This window comes from Canis lupus, chromosome 7 (assembly GCF_048164855.1).
Source record: "Canis lupus baileyi chromosome 7, mCanLup2.hap1, whole genome shotgun sequence".
In the NCBI taxonomy this organism is placed as follows: domain Eukaryota; kingdom Metazoa; phylum Chordata; class Mammalia; order Carnivora; family Canidae; genus Canis; species Canis lupus.
Genome location: NC_132844.1, coordinates 76,641,515 through 76,653,737, shown reverse-complemented (window position 1 = coordinate 76,653,737; position 12,223 = coordinate 76,641,515).

Genomic DNA, 12,223 nt, shown 5'->3' with positions numbered 1-12,223 from the left:
GGCCTCTGAGACGCAAGTTAACAATGCAGACCTGGAGGGTATCTCCAGGTGCAGTAGAGTGGTAATCTGGGAACCTCCTGTCTCAGAATACTGCTACCTTGACCCTGCCATAAGTATGCAGCTAGTTGACCGCTGGCTTCAAGACATGCTTCCCTGTGAGAGCTAAGGACAGGGCACAACCCTCCCGCATCCTGCTTGACTGTAGAAGGAGCTGCTAACGTCCTCATGTTAGTGGCAGGGAAAGGTTGTGGGAAAAGCATGTGGAATCGTTGTGCCTGAACCCACGTGTATCTGAGTTGAATACAGCAATTTCCAAAGTCCTTTTTCATCAGAGTGTAGTAGGTTCCCACTCGCATGTACGAGTGGGTAGAAGACATCTGCCTCCCATGCATACACACTTCTGAGAGTTGAGCTTATGGCCTGTAACCCTACCTCCTGCCTGCAGCTAGCTTTCGCTTCCAAAAGGCCTAGGCTCGCTGCTTCACCGAAGTGTTGGGAGAGGTACCTGGAATCTCCCGGCAACAAGACTAGTGCCTCCAAGCTCAATCCAGCGATTTCCCAGTAATTCCTGGGGTAGACTGGTGCTACATACTAAGTTCCATACGTGAGTAGGTATTTGAACGCCTTGTCCAAAAACATCTTACTGCTGAGAGTTGAGCTGACCCTCAGTCCCTCACAGTTCCACACTGCCTGCAGAGTGAGTTTCGCACGTCTTCACCAGAGACGTTTGCCAGAGGCCTCTGAGACGCAAGTTAACAATGCAGACCTGGAGGGTATCTCCAGGTGCAGTAGAGTGGTAATCTGGGAACCTCCTTACTCAGAATACTGCTACCTTCACACTGTCATAAGAATGCAGCTAGTTGAGAGCTGGCTTCAAGGCATGCTTCCCTGTGAGAGCTGAGGACAGGGCAGGACCCTCCCGCATCCTGCCTGACTGTAGACTTACCTGCTAACCTCCTTCTGTTAGTGGCTGGGATAGTTTGTGGGAAAAGCATGTGTAAGCATTGGGCCTGAACTCCCGTGTATCTGAGTTGAATACAGCGATTTCCAAAGTCCTTCTTCAATAGGAGTGTAGCTAGGTTCCAACTCCCATGTCCGAGTGGGTAGCAGACATCTGCCACCCATGCATACACACTTCTGAGAGTTGAGCTTATGGCCTGTAACCCAACATCCTGCCTGCCGCTACCTTTCGCTTCCAAAAGGCCTAGGCTCGCTGCTTGACGCAAGTGTTGGGAGAGGTAACTGGAATCTCCCGGCACACAAGACGAGTGCCTCCAAGCTCAATTAAGCGATTTCCTAGTAATTCCTGGGGTAGACTGGTGCTACATACTAAGTTCCATACGTGAGTAGGTAGTTGAACGCCTTGTCCAAAAACATCTTACTTCTGAGAGTTGAGCTCACCCTCAGTCCCTCACAGTTCCACACTGCCTGCAGAGTGAGTTTCGGACGTCTTCACAAGAGACGTTTGCCAGAGGCTTCTGAGACGCAAGTTAACAATGCAGACCTGGAGGGTATCTCCAGGTGCAGTAGAGTGGTAATCTGGGAACCTCCTTACTCAGAATACTGCTACCTTCACACTGCCATAAGAATGCAGCTAGTTGAGAGCTGGCTTCTAGGCATGCTTCCCTGGGAGTGCTGAGGACAGGGCAGAACCCACCCGCATCCTGCCTGACTGTAGGCGCAGCTGCTAACATCCTAATGTTAGTGGCTGAGAGAGGTTGCGGGAAAAGCATGTGTAAGCATTGGGCCTGAACTCCTGTGTATCTGAGTTGAATACAGCGATTTCCAATGGCCTTCTTCAATCAGAGTGTAGGTAGTTTCCAACTCCCATGTCAGAGTGGGTAGCAGACATCTGTCTCCCCTGCATACACACTTCTGAGAGTTGAGCTTAAGGCCTGTACCTCCCCATCCAGCCTGCTGGTTCCTTTCACTTCTAAAAGGCCTAGGCTCGCTGTTTGACGGAAGTGTTGGGAGAGGTAATTGGAATCTCCCGGCACACAAGACTAGGGCCTCCAAGCTCATTCCAGCGATAGCCTAGTAATTCCTGGGGTAGACAGGTGCTACATACTAAGTTCCATACGTGAGAATGTAGCTGAACGCCTTGTCCAAAAGCATCTTACTTCTGAGAGTTGAGCTCACCCTCAGTCCCTCACAGTTCCACACTGCCTGCAGAGTGAGTTTCGCAGGTCTTCACCAGAGACGTTTGCCACAGGCTTCTGAGACGCAAGTTAACAATGCAGACCTGGAGGGTATCTCCAGGTGCAGTAGAGTGGTAATCTGGGAACCTCCTTACTCAGAATACTGCTACCTTCACACTGTCATAAGAATGCAGCTAGTTGAGAGCTGGCTTCAAGGCATGCTTCCCTGTGAGAGCTGAGGAGAGGGCAGGACCCTCCCGCATCCTGCCTGACTGTAGACTTACCTGCTAACCTCCTTCTGTTAGTGGCTGGGATAGTTTGTGGGAAAAGCATGTGTAAGCATTGGGCCTGAACTCCCGTGTATCTGAGTTGAATACAGCGATTTCCAAAGTCCTTCTTCAATAGGAGTGTAGCTAGGTTCCAACTCCCATGTCCGAGTGGGTAGCAGACATCTGCCACCCATGCATACACACTTCTGAGAGTTGAGCTTATGGCCTGTAACCCAACATCCTGCCTGCCGCTACCTTTCGCTTCCAAAAGGCCTAGGCTCGCTGTTTGCGCAAGTGTTGGGAGAGGTAACTGGAATCTCCCGGCACACAAGACGAGTGCCTCCAAGCTCAATCAAGCGATTTCCTAGTAATTCCTGGGGTAGACTGGTGCTACATACTAAGTTCCATACGTGAGTAGGTAGTTGAACGCCTTGTCCAAAAACATCTTACTTCTGAGAGTTGAGCTCACCCTCAGTCCCTCACAGTTCCACACTGCCTGCAGAGTGAGTTTCGGACGTCTTCACCAGAGACGTTTGCCAGAGGCTTCTGAGACGCAAGTTAACAATGCAGACCTGGAGGGTATCTCCAGGTGCAGTAGAGTGGTAATCTGGGAACCTCCTTACTCAGAATACTGCTACCTTCACACTGCCATAAGAATGCAGCTAGTTGAGAGCTGGCTTCTAGGCATGCTTCCCTGGGAGTGCTGAGGACAGGGCAGAACCCACCCGCATCCTGCCTGACTGTAGGCGCAGCTGCTAACATCCTAATGTTAGTGGCTGAGAGAGGTTGCGGGAAAAGCATGTGTAAGCATTGGGCCTGAACTCCTGTGTATCTGAGTTGAATACAGCGATTTCCAATGGCCTTCTTCAATCAGAGTGTAGGTAGTTTCCAACTCCCATGTCAGAGTGGGTAGCAGACATCTGTCTCCCCTGCATACACACTTCTGAGAGTTGAGCTTAAGGCCTGTACCTCCCCATCCAGCCTGCTGGTTCCTTTCACTTCTAAAAGGCCTAGGCTCGCTGTTTGACGGAAGTGTTGGGAGAGGTAATTGGAATCTCCCGGCACACAAGACTAGTGCCTCCAAGCTCATTCCAGCGATAGCCTAGTAATTCCTGGGGTAGACAGGTGCTACATACTAAGTTCCATACGTGAGAATGTAGCTGAACGCCTTGTCCAAAAGCATCTTACTTCTGAGAGTTGAGCTCACCCTCAGTCCCTCACAGTTCCACACTGCCTGCAGAGTGAGTTTCGCAGGTCTTCACCAGAGACGTTTGCCACAGGCTTCTGAGACGCAAGTTAACAATGCAGACCTGGAGGGTATCTCCAGGTGCAGTAGAGTGGTAATCTGGGAACCTCCTTACTCAGAATACTGCTACCTTCACACTGTCATAAGAATGCAGCTAGTTGAGAGCTGGCTTCAAGGCATGCTTCCCTGTGAGAGCTGAGGAGAGGGCAGGACCCTCCCGCATCCTGCCTGACTGTAGACTTACCTGCTAACCTCCTTCTGATAGTGGCTGGGATAGTTTGTGGGAAAAGCACGTGTAAGCATTGGGCCTGAACTCCCGTGTATCTGAGTTGAATACAGCGAATTCCAAAGTCCTTCTTCAATAGGAGTGTAGCTAGGTTCCAACTCCCATGTCCGAGTGGGTAGCAGACATCTGCCACCCATGCATACACACTTCTGAGAGTTGAGCTTATGGCCTGTAACCCAACATCCTGCCTGCCGCTACCTTTCGCTTCCAAAAGGCCTAGGCTCGCTGTTTGCGCAAGTGTTGGGAGAGGTAACTGGAATCTCCAGGCACACAAGACGAGTGCCTCCAAGCTCAATCAAGCGATTTCCTAGTAATTCCTGGGGTAGACTGGTGCTACATACTAAGTTCCATACGTGAGTAGGTAGTTGAACGCCTTGTCCAAAAACATCTTACTTCTGAGAGTTGAGCTCACCCTCAGTCCCTCACAGTTCCACACTGCCTGCAGAGTGAGTTTCGGACGTCTTCACCAGAGACGTTTGCCAGAGGCTTCTGAGACGCAAGTTAACAATGCAGACCTGAAGGGTATCTCCAGGTGCAGTAGAGTGGTAATCTGGGAACCTCCTGACTCAGAATACTGCTACCTTCACACTGCCATAAGAATGCAGCTAGTTGAGAGCTGGCTTCTAGGCATGCTTCCCTGGGAGTGCTGAGGACAGGGCAGAACCCACCCGCATCCTGCCTGACTGTAGGCGCAGCTGCTAACATCCTAATGTTAGTGGCTGAGAGAGGTTGCGGGAAAAGCATGTGTAAGCATTGGGCCTGAACTCCTGTGTATCTGAGTTGAATACAGCGATTTCCAATGGCCTTCTTCAATCAGAGTGTAGGTAGTTTCCAACTCCCATGTCAGAGTGGGTAGCACACTTCTGTCTCCCCTGCATACACACTTCTGAGAGTTGAGCTTAAGGCCTGTACCTCCCCATCCAGCCTGCTGGTTCCTTTCACTTCTAAAAGGCCTAGGCTCGCTGTTTGACGGAAGTGTTGGGAGAGGTAATTGGAATCTCCCGGCACACAAGACTAGTGCCTCCAAGCTCATTCCAGCGATAGCCTAGTAATTCCTGGGGTAGACAGGTGCTACATACTAAGTTCCATACGTGAGAATGTAGCGGAACGCCTTGTCCAAAAGCATCTTACTTCTGAGAGTTGAGCTCACCCTCAGTCCCTCACAGTTCCACACTGCCTGCAGAGTGAGTTTCGCAGGTCTTCACCAGAGACGTTTGCCACAGGCTTCTGAGACGCAAGTTAACAATGCAGACCTGGAGGGTATCTCCAGGTGCAGTAGAGTGGTAATCTGGGAACCTCCTTACTCAGAATACTGCTACATTCACACTGTCATAAGAATGCAGCTAGTTGAGAGCTGGCTTCAAGGCATGCTTCCCTGTGAGAGCTGAGGACAGGGCAGGACCCTCCCGCATCCTGCCTGACTGTAGACTTACCTGCTAACCTCCTTCTGTTAGTGGCTGGGATAGTTTGTGGGAAAAGCATGTGTAAGCATTGGGCCTGAACTCCCGTGTATCTGAGTTGAATACAGCGATTTCCAAAGTCCTTCTTCAATAGGAGTGTAGCTAGGTTCCAACTCCCATGTCCGAGTGGGTAGCAGACATCTGCCACCCATGCATACACACTTCTGAGAGTTGAGCTTATGGCCTGTAACCCAACATCCTGCCTGCCGCTACCTTTCGCTTCCAAAAGGCCTAGGCTCGCTGTTTGCGCAAGTGTTGGGAGAGGTAACTGGAATCTCCCGGCACACAAGACGAGTGCCTCCAAGCTCAATCAAGCGATTTCCTAGTAATTCCTGGGGTAGACTGGTGCTACATACTAAGTTCCATACGTGAGTAGGTAGTTGAACGCCTTGTCCAAAAACATCTTACTGCTGAGAGTTGAGCTGACCCTCAGTCCCTCACAGTTCCACACTGCCTGCAGAGTGAGTTTCGCACGTCTTCACCAGAGACGTTTGCCAGAGGCCTCTGAGACGCAAGTTAACAATGCAGACCTGGAGGGTATCTCCAGGTGCAGTAGAGTGGTAATCTGGGAACCTCCTGTCTCAGAATACTGCTACCTTGACCCTGCCATAAGTATGCAGCTAGTTGACCGCTGGCTTCAAGACATGGTTCCCTGTGAGAGCTAAGGACAGGGCACAACCCTCCCGCATCCTGCTTGACTGTAGAAGGAGCTGCTAACGTCCTCATGTTAGTGGCAGGGAAAGGTTGTGAGAAAAGCATGTGGAATCGTTGTGCCTGAACCCACGTGTATCTGAGTTGAATACAGCAATTTTCAAAGTCCTTTTTCATTAGAGTGTAGTAGGTTCCCACTCGCATGTACGAGTGGGTAGCAGACATCTGCCTCCCATGCATACACACTTCTGAGAGTTGAGCTTATGGCCTGTAACCCTACCTCCTGCCTGCAGCTAGCTTTCGCTTCAAAAAGGCCTAGGCTCGCTGCTTCACCGAAGTGTTGGGAGAGGTAACTGGAATCTCCCGGCAACATGACTAGTGCCTCCAAGCTCAATCCAGCGATTTCCCAGTAATTCCTGGGGTAGACTGGTGCTACATACTAAGTTCCATACGTGAGTAGGTATTTGAACGCCTTGTCCAAAAACATCTTACTGCTGAGAGTTGAGCTGACCCTCAGTCCCTCACAGTTCCACACTGCCTGCAGAGTGAGTTTCGCACGTCTTCACCAGAGACGTTTGCCAGAGGCCTCTGAGACGCAAGTTAACAATGCAGACCTGGAGGGTATCTCCAGGTGCAGTAGAGTGGTAATCTGGGAACCTCCTGTCTCAGAATACTGCTACCTTGACCCTGCCATAAGTATGCAGCTAGTTGACCGCTGGCTTCAAGACATGCTTCCCTGTGAGAGCTAAGGACAGGGCACAACCCTCCCGCATCCTGCTTGACTGTAGAAGGAGCTGCTAACGTCCTCATGTTAGTGGCAGGGAAAGGTTGTGAGAAAAGCATGTGGAATCGTTGTGCCTGAACCCACGTGTATCTGAGTTGAATACAGCAATTTCCAAAGTCCTTTTTCATCAGAGTGTAGTAGGTTCCCACTCGCATGTACGAGTGGGTAGAAGACATCTGCCTCCCATGCATACACACTTCTGAGAGTTGAGCTTATGGCCTGTAACCCTACCTCCTGCCTGCAGCTAGCTTTCGCTTCCAAAAGGCCTAGGCTCGCTGCTTCACCGAAGTGTTGGGAGAGGTAACTGGAATCTCCCGACAACAAGACTAGTGCCTCCAAGCTCAATCCAGCGATTTCCCAGTAATTCCTGGGGTAGACTGGTGCTACATACTAAGTTCCATACGTGAGTAGGTATTTGAACGCCTTGTCCAAAAACATCTTACTGCTGAGAGTTGAGCTGACCCTCAGTCCCTCACAGTTCCACACTGCCTGCAGAGTGAGTTTCGCACGTCTTCACCAGAGACGTTTGCCAGAGGCCTCTGAGACGCAAGTTAACAATGCAGACCTGGAGGGTATCTCCAGGTGCAGTAGAGTGGTAATCTGGGAACCTCCTGTCTCAGAATACTGCTACCTTGACCCTGCCATAAGTATGCAGCTAGTTGACCGCTGGCTTCAAGACATGGTTCCCTGTGAGAGCTAAGGACAGGGCACAACCCTCCCGCATCCTGCTTGACTGTAGAAGGAGCTGCTAACGTCCTCATGTTAGTGGCAGGGAAAGGTTGAGAGAAAAGCATGTGGAATCGTTGTGCCTGAACCCACGTGTATCTGAGTTGAATACAGCAATTTTCAAAGTCCTTTTTCATCAGAGTGTAGTAGGTTCCCACTCGCATGTACGAGTGGGTAGCAGACATCTGCCTCCCATGCATACACACTTCTGAGAGTTGAGCTTATGGCCTGTAACCCTACCTCCTGCCTGCAGCTAGCTTTCGCTTCAAAAAGGCCTAGGCTCGCTGCTTCACCGAAGTGTTGGGAGAGGTAACTGGAATCTCCCGGCAACAAGACTAGTGCCTCCAAGCTCAATCCAGCGATTTCCCAGTAATTCCTGGGGTAGACTGGTGCTACATACTAAGTTCCATACGTGAGTAGGTATTTGAACGCCTTGTCCAAAAACATCTTACTGCTGAGAGTTGAGCTGACCCTCAGTCCCTCACAGTTCCACACTGCCTGCAGAGTGAGTTTCGCACGTCTTCACCAGAGACATTTGCCAGAGGCCTCTGAGACGCAAGTTAACAATGCAGACCTGGAGGGTATCTCCAGGTGCAGTAGAGTGGTAATCTGGGAACCTCCTGTCTCAGAATACTGCTACCTTGACCCTGCCATAAGTATGCAGCTAGTTGACCGCTGGCTTCAAGACATGCTTCCCTGTGAGAGCTAAGGACAGGGCACAACCCTCCCGCATCCTGCTTGACTGTAGAAGGAGCTGCTAACGTCCTCATGTTAGTGGCAGGGAAAGGTTGTGAGAAAAGCATGTGGAATCGTTGTGCCTGAACCCACGTGTATCTGAGTTGAATACAGCAATTTCCAAAGTCCTTTTTCATCAGAGTGTAGTAGGTTCCCACTCGCATGTACGAGTGGGTAGAAGACATCTGCCTCCCATGCATACACACTTCTGAGAGTTGAGCTTATGGCCTGTAACCCTACCTCCTGCCTGCAGCTAGCTTTCGCTTCCAAAAGGCCTAGGCTCGCTGCTTCCCCGAAGTGTTGGGAGAGGTAACTGGAATCTCCCGGCAACAAGACTAGTGCCTCCAAGCTCAATCCAGCGATTTCCCAGTAATTCCTGGGGTAGACTGGTGCTACATACTAAGTTCCATACGTGAGTAGGTATTTGAACGCCTTGTCCAAAAACATCTTACTGCTGAGAGTTGAGCTGACCCTCAGTCCCTCACAGTTCCACACTGCCTGCAGAGTGAGTTTCGCACGTCTTCACCAGAGACGTTTGCCAGAGGCCTCTGAGACGCAAGTTAACAATGCAGACCTGGAGGGTATCTCCAGGTGCAGTAGAGTGGTAATCTGGGAACCTCCTTACTCAGAATACTGCTACCTTCACACTGTCATAAGAATGCAGCTAGTTGAGAGCTGGCTTCAAGGCATGCTTCCCTGTGAGAGCTGAGGACAGGGCAGGACCCTCCCGCATCCTGCCTGACTGTAGACTTACCTGCTAACCTCCTTCTGTTAGTGGCTGGGATAGTTTGTGGGAAAAGCATGTGTAAGCATTGGGCCTGAACTCCCGTGTATCTGAGTTGAATACAGCGACTTCCAAAGTCCTTCTTCAATAGGAGTGTAGCTAGGTTCCAACTCCCATGTCCGAGTGGGTAGCAGACATCTGCCACCCATGCATACACACTTCTGAGAGTTGAGCTTATGGCCTGTAACCCAACATCCTGCCTGCCGCTACCTTTCGCTTCTAAAAGGCCTAGGCTCGCTGCTTAACGCAAGTGTTGGGAGAGGTAACTGGAATCTCCCGGCACACAAGACGAGTGCCTCCAAGCTCAATCAAGCGATTTCCTAGTAATTCCTGGGGTAGACTGGTGCTACATACTAAGTTCCATACGTGAGTAGGTAGTTGAACGCCTTGTCCAAAAACATCTTACTTCTGAGAGTTGAGCTCACCCTCAGTCCCTCACAGTTCCACACTGCCTGCAGAGTGAGTTTCGGACGTCTTCACCAGAGACGTTTGCCAGAGGCTTCTGAGACGCAAGTTAACAATGCAGACCTGGAGGGTATCTCCAGGTGCAGTAGAGTGGTAATCTGGGAACCTCCTTACTCAGAATACTGCTACCTTCACACTGCCATAAGAATGCAGCTAGTTGAGAGCTGGCTTCTAGGCATGCTTCCCTGGGAGTGCTGAGGACAGGGCAGAACCCACCCGCATCCTGCCTGACTGTAGGCGCAGCTGCTAACATCCTAATGTTAGTGGCTGAGAGAGGTTGCGGGAAAAGCATGTGTAAGCATTGGGCCTGAACTCCTGTGTATCTGAGTTGAATACAGCGATTTCCAATGGCCTTCTTCAATCAGAGTGTAGGTAGTTTCCAACTCCCATGTCAGAGTGGGTAGCAGACATCTGTCTCCCCTGCATACACACTTCTGAGAGTTGAGCTTAAGGCCTGTACCTCCCCATCCAGCCTGCTGGTTCCTTTCACTTCTAAAAGGCCTAGGCTCGCTGTTTGACGGAAGTGTTGGGAGAGGTAATTGGAATCTCCCGGCACACAAGACTAGTGCCTCCAAGCTCATTCCAGCGATAGCCTAGTAATTCCTGGGGTAGACAGGTGCTACATACTAAGTTCCATACGTGAGAATGTAGCTGAACGCCTTGTCCAAAAGCATCTTACTTCTGAGAGTTGAGCTCACCCTCAGTCCCTCACAGTTCCACACTGCCTGCAGAGTGAGTTTCGCAGGTCTTCACCAGAGACGTTTGCCACAGGCTTCTGAGACGCAAGTTAACAATGCAGACCTGGAGGGTATCTCCAGGTGCAGTAGAGTGGTACTCTCGGAACCGCCTTACTCAGAATACTGCTACCTTCACACTGTCATAAGAATGCAGCTAGTTGAGAGCTGGCTTCTAGGCATGCTTCCCTGTGAGAGCTGAGGACAGGGCAGGACCCTCCCGCATCCTGCCTGACTGTAGACTTACCTGCTAACCTCCTTCTGTTAGTGGCTGGGATAGTTTGTGGGAAAAGCATGTGTAAGCATTGGGCCTGAACTCCCGTGTATCTGAGTTGAATACAGCGATTTCCAAAGTCCTTCTTCAATAGGAGTGTAGCTAGGTTCCAACTCCCATGTCCGAGTGGGTAGCAGACATCTGCCACCCATGCATACACACTTCTGAGAGTTGAGCTTATGGCCTGTAACCCAACATCCTGCCTGCCGCTACCTTTCGCTTCCAAAAGGCCTAGGCTCGCTGCTTGACGCAAGTGTTGGGAGAGGTAACTGGAATCTCCCGGCACACAAGACGAGTGCCTCCAAGCTCAATCAAGCGATTTCCTAGTAATTCCTGGGGTAGACAGGTGCTACATACTAAGTTCCATACGTGAGTAGGTATTTGAACGCCTTGTCCAAAAACATCTTACTGCTGAGAGTTGAGCTGACCCTCAGTCCCTCACAGTTCCACACTGCCTGCAGAGTGAGTTTCGCACGTCTTCACCAGAGACGTTTGCCAGAGGCCTCTGAGACGCAAGTTAACAATGCAGACCTGGAGGGTATCTCCAGGTGCAGTAGAGTGGTAATCTGGGAACCTCCTGTCTCAGAATACTGCTACCTTGACCCTGCCATAAGTATGCAGCTAGTTGACCGCTGGCTTCAAGACATGCTTCCCTGTGAGAGCTAAGGACAGGGCACAACCCTCCCGCATCCTGCTTGACTGTAGAAGGAGCTGCTAACGTCCTCATGTTAGTGGCAGGGAAAGGTTGTGAGAAAAGCATGTGGAATCGTTGTGCCTGAACCCACGTGTATCTGAGTTGAATACAGCAATTTCCAAAGTCCTTTTTCATCAGAGTGTAGTAGGTTCCCACTCGCATGTACGAGTGGGTAGAAGACATCTGCCTCCCATGCATACACACTTCTGAGAGTTGAGCTTATGGCCTGTAACCCTACCTCCTGCCTGCAGCTAGCTTTCGCTTCCAAAAGGCCTAGGCTCGCTGCTTCACCGAAGTGTTGGGAGAGGTAACTGGAATCTCCCGGCAACAAGACTAGTGCCTCCAAGCTCAATCCAGCGATTTCCCAGTAATTCCTGGGGTAGACTGGTGCTACATACTAAGTTCCATACGTGAGTAGGTATTTGAACGCCTTGTCCAAAAACATCTTACTGCTGAGAGTTGAGCTGACCCTCAGTCCCTCACAGTTCCACACTGCCTGCAGAGTGAGTTTCGCACGTCTTCACCAGAGACGTTTGCCAGAGGCCTCTGAGACGCAAGTTAACAATGCAGACCTGGAGGGTATCTCCAGGTGCAGTAGAGTGGTAATCTGGGAACCTCCTTACTCAGAATACTGCTACCTTCACACTGTCATAAGAATGCAGCTAGTTGAGAGCTGGCTTCAAGGCATGCTTCCCTGTGAGAGCTGAGGACAGGGCAGGACCCTCCCGCATCCTGCCTGACTGTAGACTTACCTGCTAACCTCCTTCTGTTAGTGGCTGGGATAGTTTGTGGGAAAAGCATGTGTAAGCATTGGGCCTGAACTCCCGTGTATCTGAGTTGAATACAGCGATTTCCAAAGTCCTTCTTCAATAGGAGTGTAGCTAGGTTCCAACTCCCATGTCCGAGTGGGTAGCAGACATCTGCCACCCATGCATACACACTTCTGAGAGTTGAGCTTATGGCCTGTAACCCAACAT